The sequence below is a fragment of the Ranitomeya imitator genome, chromosome 1 (genome assembly GCF_032444005.1).
Source record: "Ranitomeya imitator isolate aRanImi1 chromosome 1, aRanImi1.pri, whole genome shotgun sequence".
NCBI lineage: Eukaryota > Metazoa > Chordata > Amphibia > Anura > Dendrobatidae > Ranitomeya > Ranitomeya imitator.
In genome coordinates this window covers 1,214,981,765-1,215,001,861 of record NC_091282.1, presented here as the reverse complement: position 1 = coordinate 1,215,001,861, position 20,097 = coordinate 1,214,981,765, and positions in this window count along the sequence as shown.

Sequence of the window (20,097 nt, the reverse complement as noted above, 5' to 3'; positions counted from 1 at the left end):
ACTGGGGGGAGGAGGAGAGAATTGAAGGTGTTGAATAACTGTTTAGGGTTGTGAGACAGGGAGGATATGAGAGATGAGAAGTAGGTTTGTTTAGCTGTGGCGAGTGTGGTCTTGAAAACTGTAGTTACTCACCGATAACGGTGTTTCTCAGAGCCCATGACAGCACTACCAGAGAGGGGATCCGCCCTTCAGGGACAGGAAACCTACAGGATAAAAGGGCGGTACCTCTCCCCTGCATCAGTTTTGTTTACAGAGCATCGGAGGTCCTCCAGGTTAGTCACAACAACATAAAAAAATATGCAATTTAATCATAATGCTTAACAAGTGAACACCGTGTCTATATGGAAAAACCACTTCACACAAATAATGTGCTCACCGCACACGTGATGGGGGGGGGATAAGCAGGTGCTGTCATGGGCTCTGAGAAACACCGTTATCGGTGAGTAACTACACTTTTCTCAGTCGCCCATGACAGCACTACCAGAGAGAATTACAGAGATCATTGCTTAGGGAGGGACCACAGCCTGCAGAACCCTTCTCCCAAAGGTTAGGTCAGACGAAGAGGCTAGGTCTAAGCGGTAGTGTCTGAAGAAGGTTGAAGGTGAAGACCAGGTGGCCGCCTTACAAATCTGAACTAATGGTACCTCTGACCTTTCGGCCCAGGAGGTCGCCATAGCTCTTGTAGAATGTGCCTTCAGTCCTTGCGGAACGGCGTTCCCGGAGGATGAGTACGCCAAGGCTATTGCGTCTGTGACCCATCGAGCTATAGTGCCCTTAGAAGCTTTGAGTCCTTTTCTGGGCCCCTGGAAGCAGATAAAAAGAGACCCTTCCTTCCTATACTGCTGGGTGGTTTTAATGTATTGGACCAGGCACCTTTTAACGTCTAGTGTATGGAATTTCTCTTCCTTCTTATTTTTAGGGTTTTGACAGAAGGAAGGAAGGATTATTTCCTGAGATCTATGGAATGTAGATGCAACTTTTGGTAGATAGGCAGGGTCTGTTTTAAGTATAACCTTATCATCCAGAATCTGTGTAAATGGAGGGTTTGCAGACAGGGCTTGGAGGTCACTTATTCTACGGGCCATAGTCAGGGCTATTAGGAGGGCCGTTTTAAGAGAAAGAATCCTAAGGGGTACCGATTCTATAGGCTCAAACGGGGATTCTGTTAGGGCTGACAAAACCAAGTTCAGATCCCAGGTTGGCAATCTACTTATAGATACAGGTTTAGATCTTGCGGCTGCTCTGATGAACCGTATAACCCAAGGATTGGCCGCTATGTTCTCACAATATAATGCTCCTAGAGCTGCTATCTGTACCTTTAAGGTACTTACTGAGAGACCTAAGTCTAAGCCCTTCTGTAGGAATTCCAGTATTTGAGACACTGGAACTCCATCTTGCAATCTTACCCCTGAGGAGGACAGAAATTTTTTCCATGTTTTACCGTATATTTTTGTGGTCACAGGTTTCCTACTTTTCATTAGTGTGGACACCAGTTTGTCAGAAAAACCTCTTTCCCTCAATAGTGACCTTTCAAATGCCACGCTGTCAGATGGAGGTTCTCTGACTGAGGGTGGAACACCGGTCCCTGAGACAGGAGGTCCGGAAGATCCGGAAGCACCCAGGGATCGGTGGTCGATAGCATCCTCAGCCACGAAAACCAGGCTCTCTTGGGCCAGAAGGGAGCTATTAAGATGAGTCTGGATTTGTCCTGCCTGATCTTCCTCAGAACTGCTGGAATGAGAATAGTAGGGGGAAATGCATACGCTAGGGTCTGTGTCCAGGGTATTGTGAACGCATCCACGGCCAGAGGGTTCCCCCTGGATCTAGGGAACAGAAAATTTCCACTTTCTTGTGCATATTTGCAAAGAGGTCTATTACAGGGGTTCCCCATAGATCTGTAATTCTGTTGAATATGTCCTGATTTAGAGACCACTCCCCCTGCTTTAGTTGGGTACGACTTAGGAAGTCCGCTTTCTGGTTTTCTACCCCCTTTATGTGTAGGGCTGATAGGGACAGGAAGTTGTTTTGTACCAGGCTGAAAATTTCGAAGGTGGTTTCCATTAATGATTGAGACCTGGTTCCCCCCTGGTGGTTTAAGTAAGCTACTATTACTTTGCTGTACGAGAATATTCGGATATGATGGCCCCGTAGTTGATCTAAGAAGTACAGTAGTGCGTGATTTACTGCCCTCAGCTCTTTTTGATTTGAGGAAGATCTGAGCTCCTGAAATGTCCATATCCCCTGAGCAACTTTGTTGTCCAGGTGAGCCCCCCACGCTGTGGGACTTGCGTCTGTGGTGACTATCTGAGACGCCTCTATCACCCAGGGAATCCCTTTTGATAAGTTGCTGGGATCTAACCACCAGACTAGGGAATGAATAGTGGGTAAACTTAGAGTCATTCGACTTTCTAACCGCCCCCCTAGTATTTTTTGGTTTCTTAAGATATCCCACTGAAGTGTCCTCGTGTGGAGCTGTGCCCACTGAACCGCTGGGAGACAGGCCGAGAGGGACCCCAGTAATGACATTGCCTTCCTTAGAGTCATGGTAGGGTTTGCACGCGCTTCTGACACTAAGTGGATTATATTTTGTTTCTTCTTGTCTGGTAGGTAACAGACCTGAGAATTTGAGTCCAAGGTGAGACCCAAGAATTCTTGAACCTTGGTTGGTTCCAGTTTTGATTTTTGGAGGTTCACCAGCCAGCCCAATTCTGTTAAGGTATCTATCACTCTGTCGCATTGTTGACGGCAGAGTTCGGCCGAGTTGCTCACAATCAGAAAGTCGTCTAGATATGGAATAATCAAGACGTCTTCCTCTCTCAGATGTGCCATCATCTCCGCTATCAACTTCGTGAAGATGCGGGGAGCAATTGATATGCCAAAGGGAAGAGCCCTGTATTGGTATTCCCTGGTCTGTCCTTTTATGACTACTGCCAGTCTGAGGAATTTCTGAGAGGTCTTGTGAATGGGGACGTGATAATATGCGTCGCTGAGATCTAGAACTATCATAAAACAGTTGGGAAACAGATTTTTTACCGTTGACTTTATTGACTCCATTTTGAATCGGTGATTTTTTACATAAGTATTCAACTTCCGTAAGTTTATTATAGTTCGGAAGGTTCCGTCCGGTTTGGGAACCAGGAACAATGGAGAGTAGAAACCCTTTCCTCTCTCTAGAGGGGGGACTTCTTGGATGACAGACTTGTTTACTAGTTTTACGATTTCTAGTTCTAGAGCTTCTTGTTGATGAGGAGATGATCTCAGCGGTGTTACCACATAATTCCGTGGGGGTAGGGAAAAAAATTCTATGCGAAGCCCTTCTCCTATTAATTTCAATATCCAAGGGCTGGTCGAAATTTTCTCCCAGACCGGGAGGAATTGAGACAATCTCCCTCCCACCCTGGGGAAGACGTCACTTGGGGGGGGGGTTCTATCTCGAGGGGAGTTACCAAAGAGGAAACCTCTGTCTTTCCTTCTCCCTTCATCCCATCGGTTTTGCTCCCTCGGTGGTCTCCTTCTAAAAAATTTTCTGTTCTGAAAGGGCCGTTTATTATATGATGGGGCTAGGATGGGAAACCCTTTCTTTTTATCACCCGCTTTTTGCAGGATATCGTCCAGAGTCTCTCCAAAGAGAAATTTACCTTCACAGGGGATTGAGCACAGTTTTTGTTTGGTTTGTAAATCCCCCGGTCAGCTCTTTAACCATAAGGTTCTACGTGCCGCATTTGAGAGAGCTGCAGATTTAGATGCTAATTTAATGGAGTCGGCCGATGAGTCTGCCAAGAATGCCGCGGCTCCTCTAATCATAGGGATGGACTCTAAAATTTTATCCCTAGGGACCCCATCTCTAAGCTGTTTCTCTAGGTTATCAACCCAAATCATTAAGGAACGTGACGTACAGGTCGCCGCTATAGTTGGCCTTAAGCATCCTCCTGCTGACTCCCAGGCCCCTTTAAGAAAAGTGTCTGCTCTTTTGTCAAGAGGATCTTTCAAGGTTCCCATATCTTCGAATGGCAATGCGAACTTTTTTGAGGCTTTAGCTACCGCGACGTCTAGTTTGGGGGCTTTATCCCACGAGACCGAAGCCTCTTCATCAAAGGGGTATTTCCTTTTAATAGAGGGAACCGATGCATTTTTCCTTTCAGGTTTCTCCCACTCCTTTTTAATTAATGTTTGGATATTTTCATTAAGGGGAAACACTTTACGCTTTTTTTGGGATAGCCCGCCAAACATAATGTCCTGCACCGTTTTATCAGGACGAGGATCCAACACCCCCATCGTTGATCTAACAGCCTTTACAAGGCCGTCAACCTCATCTAGGGGAAAGCAATGACGACCTCCACTTTCACTGTCTGAAGAGGAGAGGGATGAATCTTGCGTATCCGAGTTTTTACTCTCGGAGCTGGAAGAGTCGGAATTCCTATCAGGAACTGATTTCTTAGTAGATTTCCTTTCACCTTTAAGGGAGTTAAATACCGTCTCAACCTCCGCTTTAATTACAGAACGTAACTCAGAGGCGAAGTTCGGGGTCTCCTCACAGAGGACTCGCTCAATACAGGAGTCACATAATCTCTTCTCCCAGGACTGTGGTAATGCTTTATCACATAAGGGGCAGGTCCTATTTTTCATCTTCCCCGTTCTCTTCCTTGCCTAAGATAAGGGAGAAGGGGAACCCCGATTACAAAAAATGAGCTTTCACGAAGATCACTCATTAATCTGACGCAGCCACAGGTACCGGTTCTGGAGGAGGGGTCGGATCCTGAGGCGTAAGATCCGTGGCCGGCCGCAGGTTTACCACACTGAAATCCTTACTCCGTTGTGTGGAATGGCTACTGGACCGAGAACTCCGGTTGCTTGCAGAAGTTTTCTTCCCTTGGCCATCTGTCTTCTGGTGTGGACGATGGCGCTGCTGCTGCTGCGGTGGCGGCGGTGGTGGCTGGAGCTGCTGATCGCTGTCTTCCATGGCCTTTGGAACAGCGTGCAGCAAGGGTTCTGCTAAGCGCTCCTTCTTTTAAGGATGGCGCTTATCCCCTCCCCTCGTGGCTGCGTTGTTTGGAGGAAGCGCTTACTTTTTTTTTTTTTTTCTTTTTCCAGTCACTGCGCATGCGCACGCAGCTATTGACCCGGAAATGAAGGATTCCGGTTCCGGGGCAGTGCCATCTTGGTGTAGTCATTCACCTCACTGCCCCCGAACCGGAAATTCCTCCACTTCCGGTGCGGCGCCATCTTGGAATCCCTGGCGTCCTGCGGCAGTGTGCTGGAGCGCTCCAACCCCTATCCAGAGTGGCGGCGGCGCTTCCCCCCGCTCACGCTTACAGACCCTTCGGTCGAAGTCGTGGCGGCTTCAGATACCGGACCAGCCGTGGCAGGGGCCTCCCCGCTGCCAGAACGTGGACTGGCCAGCTCCGGATCTTCACCAGGTAGTCTTTTCGTTCCGGTCGGTCATGACAGGTACCGTCCGAGAAGGTTCCCCGTCAGGGACAGGAAACCAAACTGATGCAGGGGAGAGGTACCGCCCTTTTATCCTGTAGGTTTCCTGTCCCTGAAGGGCGGATCCCCTCTCTCTGGTAGTGCTGTCATGGGCGACTGAGAAAGTAGTGAGGGACTGTTTGAATGCGATGAAGTGCTCATTGGAGTGGGAACTTTTCCATCTGCGCTCAGCAGCCCTGGAAGCTCGCCTCAGTTCTTTGGTCAGGCTGGTGTGCCAGGGCTGTCTGTTGATTTTGCGAGCTTTGGTATGTGTGAGAGGGGCAAGAGATTCCAAAGCTACAGCTATTGTTGTGTTATATAGTGCAGCAGCGTCATCCGCATTGTGTAGGGAACTTATGTCTGTGAGAGGGAAGAGTGATTCAGAGAGTGAGTGAAGATCAAGGTGTTTAAGATTTCTGCGAGGGTGTGAAAGTTTGTGGGGTGGGGATTGTAGACAAGGAGTGGAGAGGGAAGAGAATGTGAGTAGGTTGTGGTCAGAAAGAGGAAGAGGTGAGTTCGAGAGGTTAGATAGGGAGCAGAGGCGGGTGAAGATGAGGTCCAGTGTGTGACCATCTTTGTGGGTGGCTGTAGAAGACCATTGAGCAAGGCCAAAGGAGGAAGTGAGGGATAGAAGTGTAGTGGCAGCTGAGAGGGATGTGTCAATGGGGATGTTGAAGTCGCCCATGATGATAGTGGGGATGTTGAAGTCGCCCATGATGATAGTGGGGATGTCAGCGGCGAGGAAATGGAGTAGCCAGGTGGTGAAGTGGTCAAAGAAGGTGGTGGCTGGCCCTGGGGGACGGTAGATGACAGCCAGTTGGAGGTTGGAGGGGGAGTAGATGCGCACGGAGTGCACCTCAAAGGAAGGGAGGGTAACAGAGGGCGGAAGTGGGATTGGGGTGAAGGAGCAGTTATCTGACAGGAGAAAACCAACTCCTCCGCCATGCTTGCTGCTGGGGCGAGGGGTGTGAGAGAGGTGGAATCCACCATAGGAAAGCGCGGCTGGAGAGGCTGAGTCAGAGGGGGTGAGCCAGGTTTCAGTGATGCCGAGGAAGGAGAGTTTGTTATTGATAAAGAGGTCGTGGATAAATGACAGTTTATTGCAGACAGAGCGTGCGTTCCATAGTGCTCCAGATAGGAAAATTGGGGGAGTGGGGGCTGGATGAATGGGTATGAGGTTACTGTAGTTGTGAGGACGTGTAGTGGATTGTGGCAGGGGATTAGAAATGAGTGTGGGGATGTGATGAGGAGGGCCAAGATTTGGGGATATGTCGCCAGCAATGAGGAGCAGCAGACTGAGCGTTAGAAGGTGTGAGCTGGATAGGTCATGATGTGGCCGTGTGTGCCTGGCGAGAAAGGATTGTATGTGGAGGAATAGTTCTGTGGAGGAGGTGAGATGACTGGGGAGGATGGAGGGAGAAATGACTAGTTCCTTACTGGGTGGAGGGACTACAGGAGATAGGAAGAAATAAAGTAGTATGGGGGTGAATGTTACAAGAAACCGAAACATTATAGTGGTTTTCTATTCCTTTACCTTCCAGTCAATTCCAGTCCAATTCTAGTCTAATTCATAGCAATTAAAAATCTGCAATTTAAAAGATGCAATTTCTAAGATGGTCAGACACGTCTGGTCAGACTCATGGCTATGAATTTATGTGCACCTAAGGGCTCAAAGCTGAGAGAGGGGATGTGGGCGAGTGTGTCCAGAGCACATGTTCACAGTTAAGCCAGGTCATAAAGAGGGGGTGGGGTAGAATGGCCACTCAGGTATGCAAGGAAGAAGCAAGAGGAGTGAAGTACAAATGGATAGAAAAAAATGGATAAGCAAGCATACCAGGTGGGAATTATATGCACTTCACATAAACAGACATTGCAGGAAAAGCAGAGTAGATGAGCGGCATACCTGTGGGTAGACAAAACAACTCGATTAGAGGATACAGGTGGTGATGAGGATGATGAAAGTACAGCAGTGATGAATGGGTAAATGCTTCATGGAATTCTAGTCTAATTCAGAGTAATTAAAAATATGCAATTTAAAAGATGCAATTTCTAAGATGGTCAGACAATATCCTATACGACCGAGGACCTACTAATCAACAAAAAAAAGTATGAGGAAACGTTAATAAAATATCTCATATTCTCTATTCAGGCCATTGGGCTCTAAAGTTTGCAGGGTGTGAATCCAATAGGCCTCTTTCTCTTTTAATTTCAAAGTCCTATTGCCACCTCTTCTAGCCATGGGTATGCTATCTATAATTTGATATCGTAGCTGTGAGATGTTATTATTGTGAGCAACGAAGTGTGCTGGTATCGGTAACATTACCCTCTTGCAGCGGATAGTTGATTTATGCTGGGATATGCGGTCTTGGATATGTTGGGTTGTTCCTCCAACATATCCGAGACTGCAAGGACATTTAATAAAATAAATGACATAGGTAGAATCGCAGCTATAAAAGCTGTGAATAGGAAACTGTTTGCCTGATCTTGGATGGGTAAATGTGTCACCTCTTGTGATGTTGGAACATTGGAGGCAGTGCAAACAGGGAAATGTTCCCTTCCGTGCAGAGGTAAGAACGGTTTGTCTCATTTCAGTTTTGGAACTCCCAATATCAGCTGAAACAAGGAGATTCCGTAGACTTGGTGGTTTCTTATGGCACATGAGTGGGGGAACTAAAAACTCAGTCAAGCGTAGGACCTGGTATAAGAGAGATGCCGTAAAGAGGCTACCAGGTACACATAAAATTGGCCATTTTTATGTGCTAAACGCTCTCATTTTTCATATTTCTAGTGCAGTAATGCAGTTCAAATTTCGTGTTTTCAAGTTTGCATGTTTTAGCGCTGCAGTGTGCTGCCTTATTTACTTAACTATATACGAGTTGGCGACTCTAGGTTCAGCACCTGTTCACACTGAGTCTATGTTTGGATGTGCAGGTCAGGTTTTTGAAATGTAAAAACTCAGGGATGTCCGGATATGATAATCCAAGTGAAGGCCAATGTCTATGTATAATCTTATTAAATAATTGCATGAAGGGGTGGTAGGTATTTACAAAGGCAATTCTCCTTATATCAGACCGTGATGTATTAGAAGATGAGGTGTCCATAGAACAATCCAAAAGAGTGTCAGGATAGCCTCGATCATGGAATTTAGAGGCCATATCATTCAATCTCAAAGTGCGTTGAGAAGGATCAGAGACAATCCGATTTATCCTCTGAAACTGTAATTTCGGAAGAGACCTTTTAATATGACGAGGGTGGCAGCTCGTAAAGAACAGTAAGCAGTTCTTATCTGTCGGTTTGACATATAAATCAGTGGATAATACTCTGTCATCATTAATGACGACTAGAGTATCCAAAAATGGAATAGATCTCTGGTCGTGTTGTATTGTAAAAGTTAATTTAACAAATCTCTGATTAGTGGTGTGATAGAAGGACATAAGAGATTCAATGTCACCTTTCCAAATGAGAAAAATGTCATCTATGTATCTCTTCCATAGTAGACAATATTGCTGGAAGAGTGGGTGAGTATAGACAAATGTAGATTCAAATTCGGCCATAAAAATATTGGCGTACGGAGGCGTCACGTTACTACCCATTGCGTTGAATAAAGAACTCATCTTCAAAAAGAAAATTTTTTAGTCAAAATGAGTGTGAGTAAAGTGCTAGAGAACTTCTTCAAATCAGGTTGAAATTGGGTCATGTTATTAAGAAAATTCTCAACTGCTAGGATACCTTTCTCATTGCTGATGTTCGTGTATAAACTATTAACATCTAAGGTAACCAAATAGCAATCAATTGGTACCGTTCTAAGATCACGAATGCAAGTCAGGAAATGAGATGTATCACGAAGAAAGGAGGGGATATGACACATGAAAGGAGACAGAATCTTTTCTAAAACCCTTGCCAGAGGGGAAAGTAGTGAGCCAGTAGAGGCCACTATTGGTCTTCCTGGGGGACTGATAAGATTTTTATGCATTTTGGGTAGTGTGTATAATACAGGACAGATGGGATGTATATTAATCAAAAATTCACCTAATTTATGATCGATCACTCCTAAGGTGCTAAAAGGATGTGACATAGTCCGAATTTCCTTAGCAATACTAAAAGTAGGATCATTCATGGGCAATAGCAAGATAAGTATCTGAAACGCTCAACTGTGAGCGGATCTCACTAATGTAGTAATGCTTATCCATTACAACTACCGCTCCACCTTTGATTCATTTCATTATGCTAATGTATATTGGATGGTATTTTCTCTTCTGTTTTTTATTTGACCAATATATATTTGTTTGAATATGTTTTCAACCTTTCTTTTATTATTATGTTTCTGTAGATAATTGCTTTGACAAAGGCCGAATGTGGCCGAAACATTGGCTCCCAGTGGATGGACATGGACCAAGGAGATTGAACAGGATTCTACAGGTGAATAACTGGCTACGTTGATGGTGCCATGAGCAACATTTTGTGTTTATTGATGATGGAGTGAATTCCCTGTATGATGGACTATTTGCTAGAGATTGGTTGTATCTTATGAAAACAGGAAAACACATATTTGGTAGACACCTTGCTACACTCATCAGGAGAGCTTTAAACTAGAGCAATATAGGATTGGAAATATTTGGCGAGGAAAAACTATGCAGCTAATGAGAACCCTGCTATTAGAAGTGGAAAGGAAGAACAAAAACATAGAACTCTGATTGAAAATAGAGAAGCAAGAGAAATCGACTACAAAGTAAAATGTGTCTATGTGTCAAATGCACAAAGCATGGGAAACAAACACGGAGAATTGGAGCTGCTACACAGGAAGAGAGATATGATGTCACTGAAACTTGGTGGGATGATACACAGGATTGGAATACAAACCTTGAAAGCTACAACTTATTTATTAGAAACAGGATTAACAAGAAGGGAGGAGGTGTTGCATTCTATGTTAGGAAAACTTATTTATCCACACAGCTCCAAGTTTCAGAGAATGGTAGGTCTGTAGGAACTGTTTGGGTAAGAATATAAGGAGAGAAGAATAGAAAGGACATTATTGTAGGTGTTTACTATAGGCCACCTGGACAGACTGAATATGGCTCTGTTCTAAAAAAAACTATGACAAAGAGATCATGGGAAATTTAAACTATCCAGAAATTTATTGGGAATCTCTCTTAGGCAAAAGTACTCGGTCCAGAAAATTCTTACCTCCTCTTGCTGACAACTTTATCTTTAAAAGGTAGAAGAGAAAACAAGAGGATCTGCAATCTTGGACCTAATTCTATCCAATAGAGAGGAAATGGTTGAGGAAGGTGGTTGAGAATTTAGGAGGCAGCGATCAGGGTAGGAAAGGTCCAATGGCTGGATGTTCTAAATCACAGAAATGTCCAAGAAGAATGGAAGATTTTGCAAAATTAAATTCTCACTGCACAAATAGTAACAATCTCGAAAAGAAGAAAGAATTGGAAGCATTTAAAGAGACCAGAATAGATGAACACAGAACTTAATCACTTATTAAAAATGAAAAAATAAATGTATATCAAATGGAAAGAGGGGGCATATCTAAAGAAAAATATAATGCTGTCTGCAGGGAATGCAGGGCAAGAGTAAGAAGAGCTAAAGCCAGTAATGAAGTGAGGCTTGCAATGAGATCAAAAGCAGTAAAAAGGTTTTGGGGATATGTCAAAAGCAAAAGAAGTCAAAGATGCTGTATGATTTTTACAGGATGAAAAAGGTAGTCAAAAATGATGTTGAGAAGGACAAACTTTTAAATTCCTATTTTGCATCTGTGTTCTCTAAGAAATCAAATGTAACATCAACTGATCTTCATAGCGCCATTTAAGGAATAAAAGAATCCACAGTATCCATAAACAGAGAGATGGTGAGGGAACACTTAGCTAATTTACATGAAATTACATCTCTTGGTCCAGATGAATTACATCCTAGGGTACTGACAGAGTTAGCAGAGGAAATTGGGGAAATGCAGTACATATAGTCTATCTCGACTTCAGCAAAGCATTTGATAAAGTATCTTATAATAGCGATATTGAAAAAAAATGACCAATGGCATTGACAAGGCAACTGTTAGGTGGATTCATAACTGGCTCAGTGATCGTACTCAAAGAGTGGTGATAAATGGTTGCACATCCAATTGGAAGATTGATTCAAGTGGAGTACCACAAGGCTCTGTCCTGGCCCCAGTGTAACAGGTGGGGTACCACAAGGCTCTGGTCCAGGCCCCAGTGTTACAACTGGAGAATCGCAAGGCTCTGTCCTGGCCCCAGTACTGTTCAACATTTTTATAAATGATCTAGATAAGGGAACTGAAGGTAAATTGATCAAATTTGCAGACACTAGAGAAGAAAAGGATTCAGAAGGATCTAGATAAGCTTGAACAATGGGCAGCGACTAATAGAATGGCATTTAACGGGGGGAAATGCAAGATTCTACATCTGGGCAACAAAATAAAAAATTACATCTACAGAGTGAGAGGAATAGAACTATGCAACAGTACAAGTAAAAAAAAAGACTTGTGTATACTAACAGACCACAGACTGCAAATGAGTCATCAGTGTGGTGCAGCAGCAAGAAAGGCAAACACAGTTCTAGGATGTATTAAGAGAAGCATACAGTCTAGATCATGTGAAGTAATTATCCCCCTCTACTCCTCCTTGGTCAGGCCTCATCTGGAATACTGTGTCCGGGTCTGGACACCACATTTTAAGAAAGACATTGAAAAACTGGAGCAAGATCAGAGAAGAGCGACCAGGATGGTGAGCGGACTGCAAACTATGTCCTACGAGGAACGATTACAAAATCTTGGAATGTTTAACTTGCAAAAAAGGTTTAGATGAGATGAAATAGCTGTCTACAAATAACTGAAGGGCCGTCACAGTGTAGGGATCATTATTATTCTCATTTGCACATGGAAACACAAGAAGCAATGGAATGAAGCTGAAAGGGAGAAGATACAGATTAGATAGAAAAATCTTTTTGACAGTGAGGGTGATCAATGAGTGGAACAGGCTGACATGAGCGATGGTAAGTTCTCCTTCAATGGAAGTCTTCAAACAAAGGCTAGACAGACATCTGTCTGAGATGGTTTAGTGCCTCCTGTATTAAGAAGGGAGGTTAACATGAAGACCCTGGAGCTCCCTTTCAACTCTAACATTCTATGATTCTCCTGAGTAGGCCGATACCCCATATGTGGTACAAAACTACTGTTTGGACGCACGGCTTGAAAAGGAAGGGACACCATTTTGGAAACTGCACCTCTTGAGGAAATCATCTAGGGGAGTAGTGACTATTTTTACCCTCAAGGAATCTACAGAATTTTATAATAATGGGCTGAGTAAATCAAATATTTACATTTTTCCTCTGAAATGTTGCTTTGGCCTCAAGTTTGCAATTTGAAAAGGGGTAATAGGAGAAACCAAACAGTACAATTGGTTACGCAATTTCACCTGAGTGTGCTGATACATCATAAGTGGTTGAAAATCACTTCTGAGTCACAGAAAGGAAGGAGCAACACACTGGAGTGCAAATTTTGCTGTTATGGTTTGCAGGTGTCATGTCACATTGGCAGAGCCCCTGAAGTGCCAGAACATCAGAGCTCCCCAGAAGTGACCTCTTTTTACAAACTACACTTTTCAATCAATTCATCTAAGGGTGCAGTGATTATATTGACAACACGGATGTCACAACTCTGTCTGGTGTCCAGGACCAAGAGCTCCTTTCATGTTCCTAATGTTAGGACCATCCTAGCTTGCCCTGTTCCCTGGATTACATCTGATGGTGAAGATGCCGGGACTACATACCTTGCCTCAGCTCCTGAATTTGTCCTCAGTCTGTACCTTTCTCCCACCTAGGGAGGGGAGTAGTAGTGTATCGTAATACACAAGTCAGACTAACAAGGTAACACAAACAGGGATAAAGGAAAATTGATCAGGAGTGTTACAGAATTTTATACCATTTGGCACGGAAGAAAAATAATTACATTTTTAACTCAATAAAAATTGTTTTAGCCCCAGATTTTACATTTTCACATAGGGAAATAGGTAAAAAAAAGTCACCAAAATTTGTCTCAAAATTTCAGCTGAATATGGTAGCACCCCATATGTGGCTTTACAGTACTGCTTAGCCACACGGCCAGACTCAGTAGAGAAGGAGTGCTATTTGACTCATTTGAAATTACACCCCTCTGGGAACTTATCTACAGGTGTAGTGACGATTTTGATTCCATGGGTGTTTTCCAGAAAGAAGCAGCAGTGGATGATGCTGAGTGAAAATTACAAATTTGCCATTGTAGTGCCCGTACATTGTAGCGCCAAGTATGTTATAGTGTGCATACATTGTACCCCTTGCTTCTGTATACATGTGCTCCGCAAATTAAGCAGGTTCTCATCAGTGCAGAAATGCCAAACATGTGGACGCTAGCTGTGAGGCTCAGAAGGGAGAGGGCCATTTGAATTTGGGAGCTCTGAATTTTCTGGAATTTTTGGTGGATGGGAGTTTGGAGACCATAGCGCTTTTCCAGGGCATTTATGCTAAGAGTACCATGAAAGCCTCCTATATTTCCATTGACAGGTGATGGACCTAAGTGGGGATTTGCTTTCTTTGTGGATTGAGTTGTACATTTTTTTTGGGAGCAATTTACAGAACATTTTGGATCACATTTATCCAGCACTCTACACTGAGCACTTACATCGAGGTTTCCATCAAAATCTCTGAGTGACGTGATTCAGATGAAACCCCAGAGGGACCCATTCACTATAATGTGGCAGCAGACTTACTCTGGAGTCTGGTGTCCTTCTTTTCAGAGATGCACAAAACTGTGGTGGACTGTGCTTTTATGCACGCCCAAAAAGATGGGCACTGCCAGATGATAAGCCAGACAGCGACCACAGTGCCTCATTACAGGGAATCTTCCATCGAACTTTCTAAATGAATCACGTATTTCAGAGATTTAGAAACACGTTAGCACTCAGAGCAGAGAGCAGGATAAATGTGTGCTGAGCGTTACTCTGATCTTTGGGAGGCAGAAAAGTTTTTGCATTGCCATATTTTGAGAATTACAATTTTTCAATATTTCTGTCAACAGAGTCATGTAAGGGCTTGTTTTTGCGGAATGAGTTGGCATTTTTATTGGTACTATTTCAAGCACATGCCATTTTATGATTGCTTTCTATTTTGATTTTTGTGAGGCAGAAAGAACAAAAAACAGCACTTCAGGAATTGTTTTTGAGGTGTTTCTTTACTGCTGTTCACCGTGTGCATAAGTGCTAAGGCAGTTTTATTCAGTATGTTTACAACAATACCAGATTCATATAACTTTTTTACGCTTTGCCACTTTTACACTATAAAAACTATTTTATAGAAATAAGAATTGTTTTTGCATTGCTTTATTCTCAGAGCTATAAATTTTTATTTCTCCACTGATGGATACCATTTTTATTTACGTTTTTTTTATTCTACATTTTGTTCAGCAGTATGAAAAAGCATAGTTTTTTACGTTTTTTTTTTTTTTCTTTTTACAGTTTTCACTGAATGGGTTAACTAGTGAACCAGTTTCAAAGATCGGGTCAATCTGTATGCAGTGATACCGAATATGTGATTTAAAAAATGTTTTTATTGTTTTTACAAAAAGATATGTATTTATTGGTTTAATATTTTTTCTTTTTATTTATTTATTTTTTTTAAATACTTTAAAAAAATGTAACTTTTTTTTTTTACTTAGTCTCGGAGTCAGTCAGGTCCCGATGATATTGTCAGTCAGCTCTAACGCTCTTCCCCCGGAGTCCTAATGCTTGAAGGACTCTGCAAGACCGTCGACCGTAGGGAAACATCGGTGCTGCACAAAGACCAGAAAGCACCTACGTTTATATACCATCGGCAGTCGTGAAGGAATTAAACTAAATCTACACATTTAACGGTACAGGTCTGTTTTAGCACCCTGCTCAAGCAGTCATATTTGAGATTTGCACATACCACACAAATACAATGGATGGGCTGTTATTGGGTTAGCCGATTTACGCGTCATGTGAACTCTACCAAGCATTTATTGTTCCTTCTTTTTGTCATGGGTTGTATAAGTTCTGGCCTACACATTGTCTCAGCCCCAACTTTTGAACAAAATATATTGTTAAAGAAAAAGTGGTACTAGCTTTAGACAGGTGGCAAGAAAGAAAAAAAAAGCCAGAGCATGGCTCAGAATGTGGGCACTTCTAACACTTGCAGCACCAAAGTCACCAGCTGTCCGGGCAGTAATACAACCAAATGAAGGTCATAATTAGCCCGCTTTGCCTCCTGGAATCATAATAGTTGACTGAACAGTTGAGGAGGTAATATGACACATCACTCATCTCAGTCACATTAAGATAATGTTATGTTACCTCTGACAGCGACACTGTCAGTTGGAGTTTGTTCTAGCCAATCTGTCACCTCGATCATGATAACTCTATCCATTTAGCTTATTAGTCTGCTAACCCACAGCGGCATGGGGATTAGGAAATATTTCACTAAAGCAATTTATTCCACTTAATTTGCTGGAAAAGATGAACAGTCAGGCTATGTACTCTGATCCCATGGAGCCCAAAGAGATGGAGGACATGATTCTAATGTACAGCTGGGTTGCTGGCTCTGCAATCCAATGTGGTAGGGGCACTGAAAGGGCTAATGGAACATTTCTTGTGCTGTTGGTGAAAGAGGATCAATAATGCCTGAAACCTGTGGTCGTGGTATTGTTGAGTCCTACCCGTGTGAGGTAGTTCTTTTTCACCATTCAAACCAACAGATTTTTAGAAATGTTGGCTCTGCAACAGGAAAATAAATCAAAGATGTCAAAGCTCGAATATACTAGGAACCGTAGTTCTCCATCAATATGGAAAGAGATATCACCTGTTCATTTGGAATTAGCATACTGTTCACTGATCTGAGCACGGTTGAAGATGTCCTCCTACCCTTCTTCTCAAGCTCATTTTTCTACTAGCCAGGCCACATCCTCAAGTAGTACTTGGTGAATATTATTTTAATGTTTGCGTTTGCACATCGTTGCGACTCTAAGCACAAGTGAAACAGGTTCCTCACGGTATGTAAGAGATAGTAATCTTTGCAGATGTTTCCCTATAACCTCAAACTGTTGTCAGACAATGACGAATTCAGTCCAGGTAATAAAAATAAACCCCTTGGGGCTTACAATCCAATTCCCTATCAGTATGTCTTTGGACTGTGGGAGAAAACTAGAGAACCAGGAGGAAACCCGCACAAAGACGGGAAGAACATACAAACTCCTTTCAGATGTTGTCCTTGGTGGGATTTGAACCCAGGACCCCACAATGCTAATCACTGAGCCATCATAAATGACATGCTGCTCAATAAATGAATCGCACCCTCCATTTCGGCTATCAGTACCTCTGACTACAGCCCACTCTGACGTATCCGTTTCCCTGCCGCAGCACGCCTCACTTGAAAATTCTATTTCAGCTATCGATAATTTTTTGCTCTGTTAAAGAAATAGTTCATATCTGCTTTGTCCTAAAGTATGAAAAAAAAATTTTGTCCTAAATGAGGTTATCATCTGTCTACATATACATTCTTTGGCCTGATGTCCTATGCTATTTTCCAGAAACTGTCACGGACAAGTTGTTTAATCCAAGGTTATCTTGACATGGGATGTTACAGGATGTCAGCCCAAATTTCTTATTGTTTATTTCAACTTTTGGACAGGGTCATTTTGACATATAGGAAATCAGCCCAGATTCCTTACACATGTTGTATAACTTACATTTCTGCCAAGACATTGTGTAATATCTCTATTTCCTTTTATCTAACCCCAATAAAAGATGAGCATATCCAAGAATAAACGACACTATGCAGACAACTGCATGTGTGTCTTGCTGTTTAATTCTTCATAGTTTGTGTCCGTAAGACAGAGAAAGCCTGAGTAGGACACAAAAAATCCCATGTCTGAAAACTCGGAGGCCCCTGTATTACCTGTACACTATACACTATATAGAGCTCTTGTGTGTCACCGGTGTTCGTTGTATTACCTGTACACTAACACTATATACAGAGCTCCTGTGTATGTCACTGGTGATCAATGTATTACCTGTACACTATATACAGAGCTTCTTTGAATGTCACTGGTAATCACTGTATTACCTGTACACAAACTATATACAGAGCTCCTGTGTAAAATGTCAGTAGTCATTACAGTAGTGTACACTGACACTACTTACAGAGCTACTGTGTATAATGTCACTGGTGATCACTATATTACCTGTACAGTATATACAGAGCTCCTGTTTATGTCACTGGTGAGTCACTGTATTACCTGTACACTGACATTATATACAGAGCTCCTGTGTATAGTCACAGGTGAGTAACTATTACCTATACACTATATACAGAGCTATTATGTATAATGTCACCGATGATCACTGTATTACCTGTACACTGACACTATATACAGAGCTCCTGTGTATAATATCACTGTGATCACTTCATTACCTGTAGGTTATACACTATATAGAGCTCCTGTGTGTCACTATGATCACTTCATTACCTGTAGACTATACACTATATAAAGAGCTCCTGTGTATAATATCACTGGTGATTACTGTATTACCTGTAGGCTATACATTATATATAGAGTTGCTGTGTATAATGGCACTTAGTATTATTATTATTAATGATCAATAGTGTAGCATTCGGTCACTATGTGGTAGTAATATGTGGTCTGGTCATGGTGCGGTGGTATTTGTTCCTTGTAGATGGTATTATTCAGTCACTGTGGTGGTAATATGTGGTCTGGTCATGGTGTGGTGGTATTTGTTCCTTGTACATGGTATTATTCAGTCACTGTGGTGGTAATATGTGGTCTGGTCATGGTGCGGTGGTATTTGTTCCTTGTACATGGTATTATTCAGTCACTGTGGTGGTAATATGTGGTCTGGTCATGGTGCGGTGGTATTTGTTCCTTGTACATGGTATTATTCAGTCACTGTGGTGGTAATATGTGGTCTGGTCATGGTGTGGTGGTATTTGTTCCTTGTACATGGTATTATTCAGTCACTGTGGTGGTAATATGTGATCTGGTCATGTTAAATGCTGCTGTTAAGCTCTGACAGCGGCATTTAACATGTGCATGAAGCATGTCATTACCTCCTGTCGGTGCCCGTGTCACATGACCACGGGTCGCCATTGGGTTGGCATTACACCTCGTTGTCTGCAGGAGACCCCTGTGGCTGTCACAGCCCGTTAGCTATAAGCGCTGCCGTGGTCAGTGAGCATAGCTGGTACATAGAGGCCTGCAGCTCTGCTCTATGTGGCACAAATGATCAGATGATCGCAGCTTCTAGTCTCCCATGGAGATAACTGAAGCAAGTTAAAACTTTAAAAAGTTTAAAAATAAACATATAAAAGTTTAAAATCACCCCCTTTCAAAATAAAATCAAGCCTACACCTATTTGGTATTGCCGAGTTCAGAATCGCCCGATCAATAAAAAAAAAATCTGATCAGTAAATGGCGCAGTGAGAAAAAAAAAAGTCAAAATGCCAGAATTACGTTTTTATGGTCGCTGCAACAATAAAATGCAATAACGGGCGATGAAAAGATCGTATCTGCACCAAAATGGTATCATTAAAATCGTCAGCTCAGCACAACAAAATAAGCCCTCACCCAACGCGAGATCACGAAACCACAGGTATTGGAAAATTGTGTAATGTTTTGTTTTTTTAGCAAAGTTGGAATTTTTTTTTTACCACTTAGATAAAACATAACCCAGACATGTTTGGTGTCTATGAACTCGTAATGACCTGGAGAATCATAATGGCAGGTCAGTTTTAGCATTTAGTGAACCTAGCAAAAAAAGCCAAACAAAAAACCAGTGTGGGACTGCACTTTTTTTGGCAATTTCACCGCACTTGGGATTTTGTTTTCCCGTTTTCTAATACAGGACATGGTAAAACCAATGATGTCGTTCAAAAGTACAACTCGTCCCGTAGAATATAAGCCCTCACATGGCCATATTGACGGAAAAATAAAAGATACGGCTCCGGGAAGGAGGGGAGCGAAAAACGAAAAGAAAAAACAGAAATACCCGGGGCATGAAGGGCACAAACGCGGGAAACTGCGGAACGGTCCACAAAGGCTACGTTCACATTTGTGTTGCGTCATGCGCCCCTATATTTAACATGGGGGCGCATGGACATGCGTTGCGTTTTGTGACGCATGCTTTTTTGGGTGCAAGCGTCAGGGCACAGAGGACGCTGCTTGTTGCATTTTTTTGCGCTATAAAAATGAACGCATGCGTCACAAAATGCTGCGTTTTTGCATGCGTTGTGCGTTGCCGACGCAGCACACAACACAAATGTGAACGTAGCCAAAGCTCCACAACTAAAAACAAGTCACCACATAAAGGCCAACGTGTCCGGAGGGAAAGACCGCGCGGATCCGGAGACGCCGCACAGCGGTAGAGGAAACCTGAAGGGTCAATAACACCGCGCGGCGGCGGCGCACACGGCCTCCCCGGAGCAGCGCTGTGCGGCACTGTGTGTGCGAGGGGCTGACTCCTGAGGAGAGCGGCGTGACGTAGGGACGCACGGGGGGGCGGCGTGACGTGAGGACGCACGGGGGCGGCGTGACGTGAGGACGCA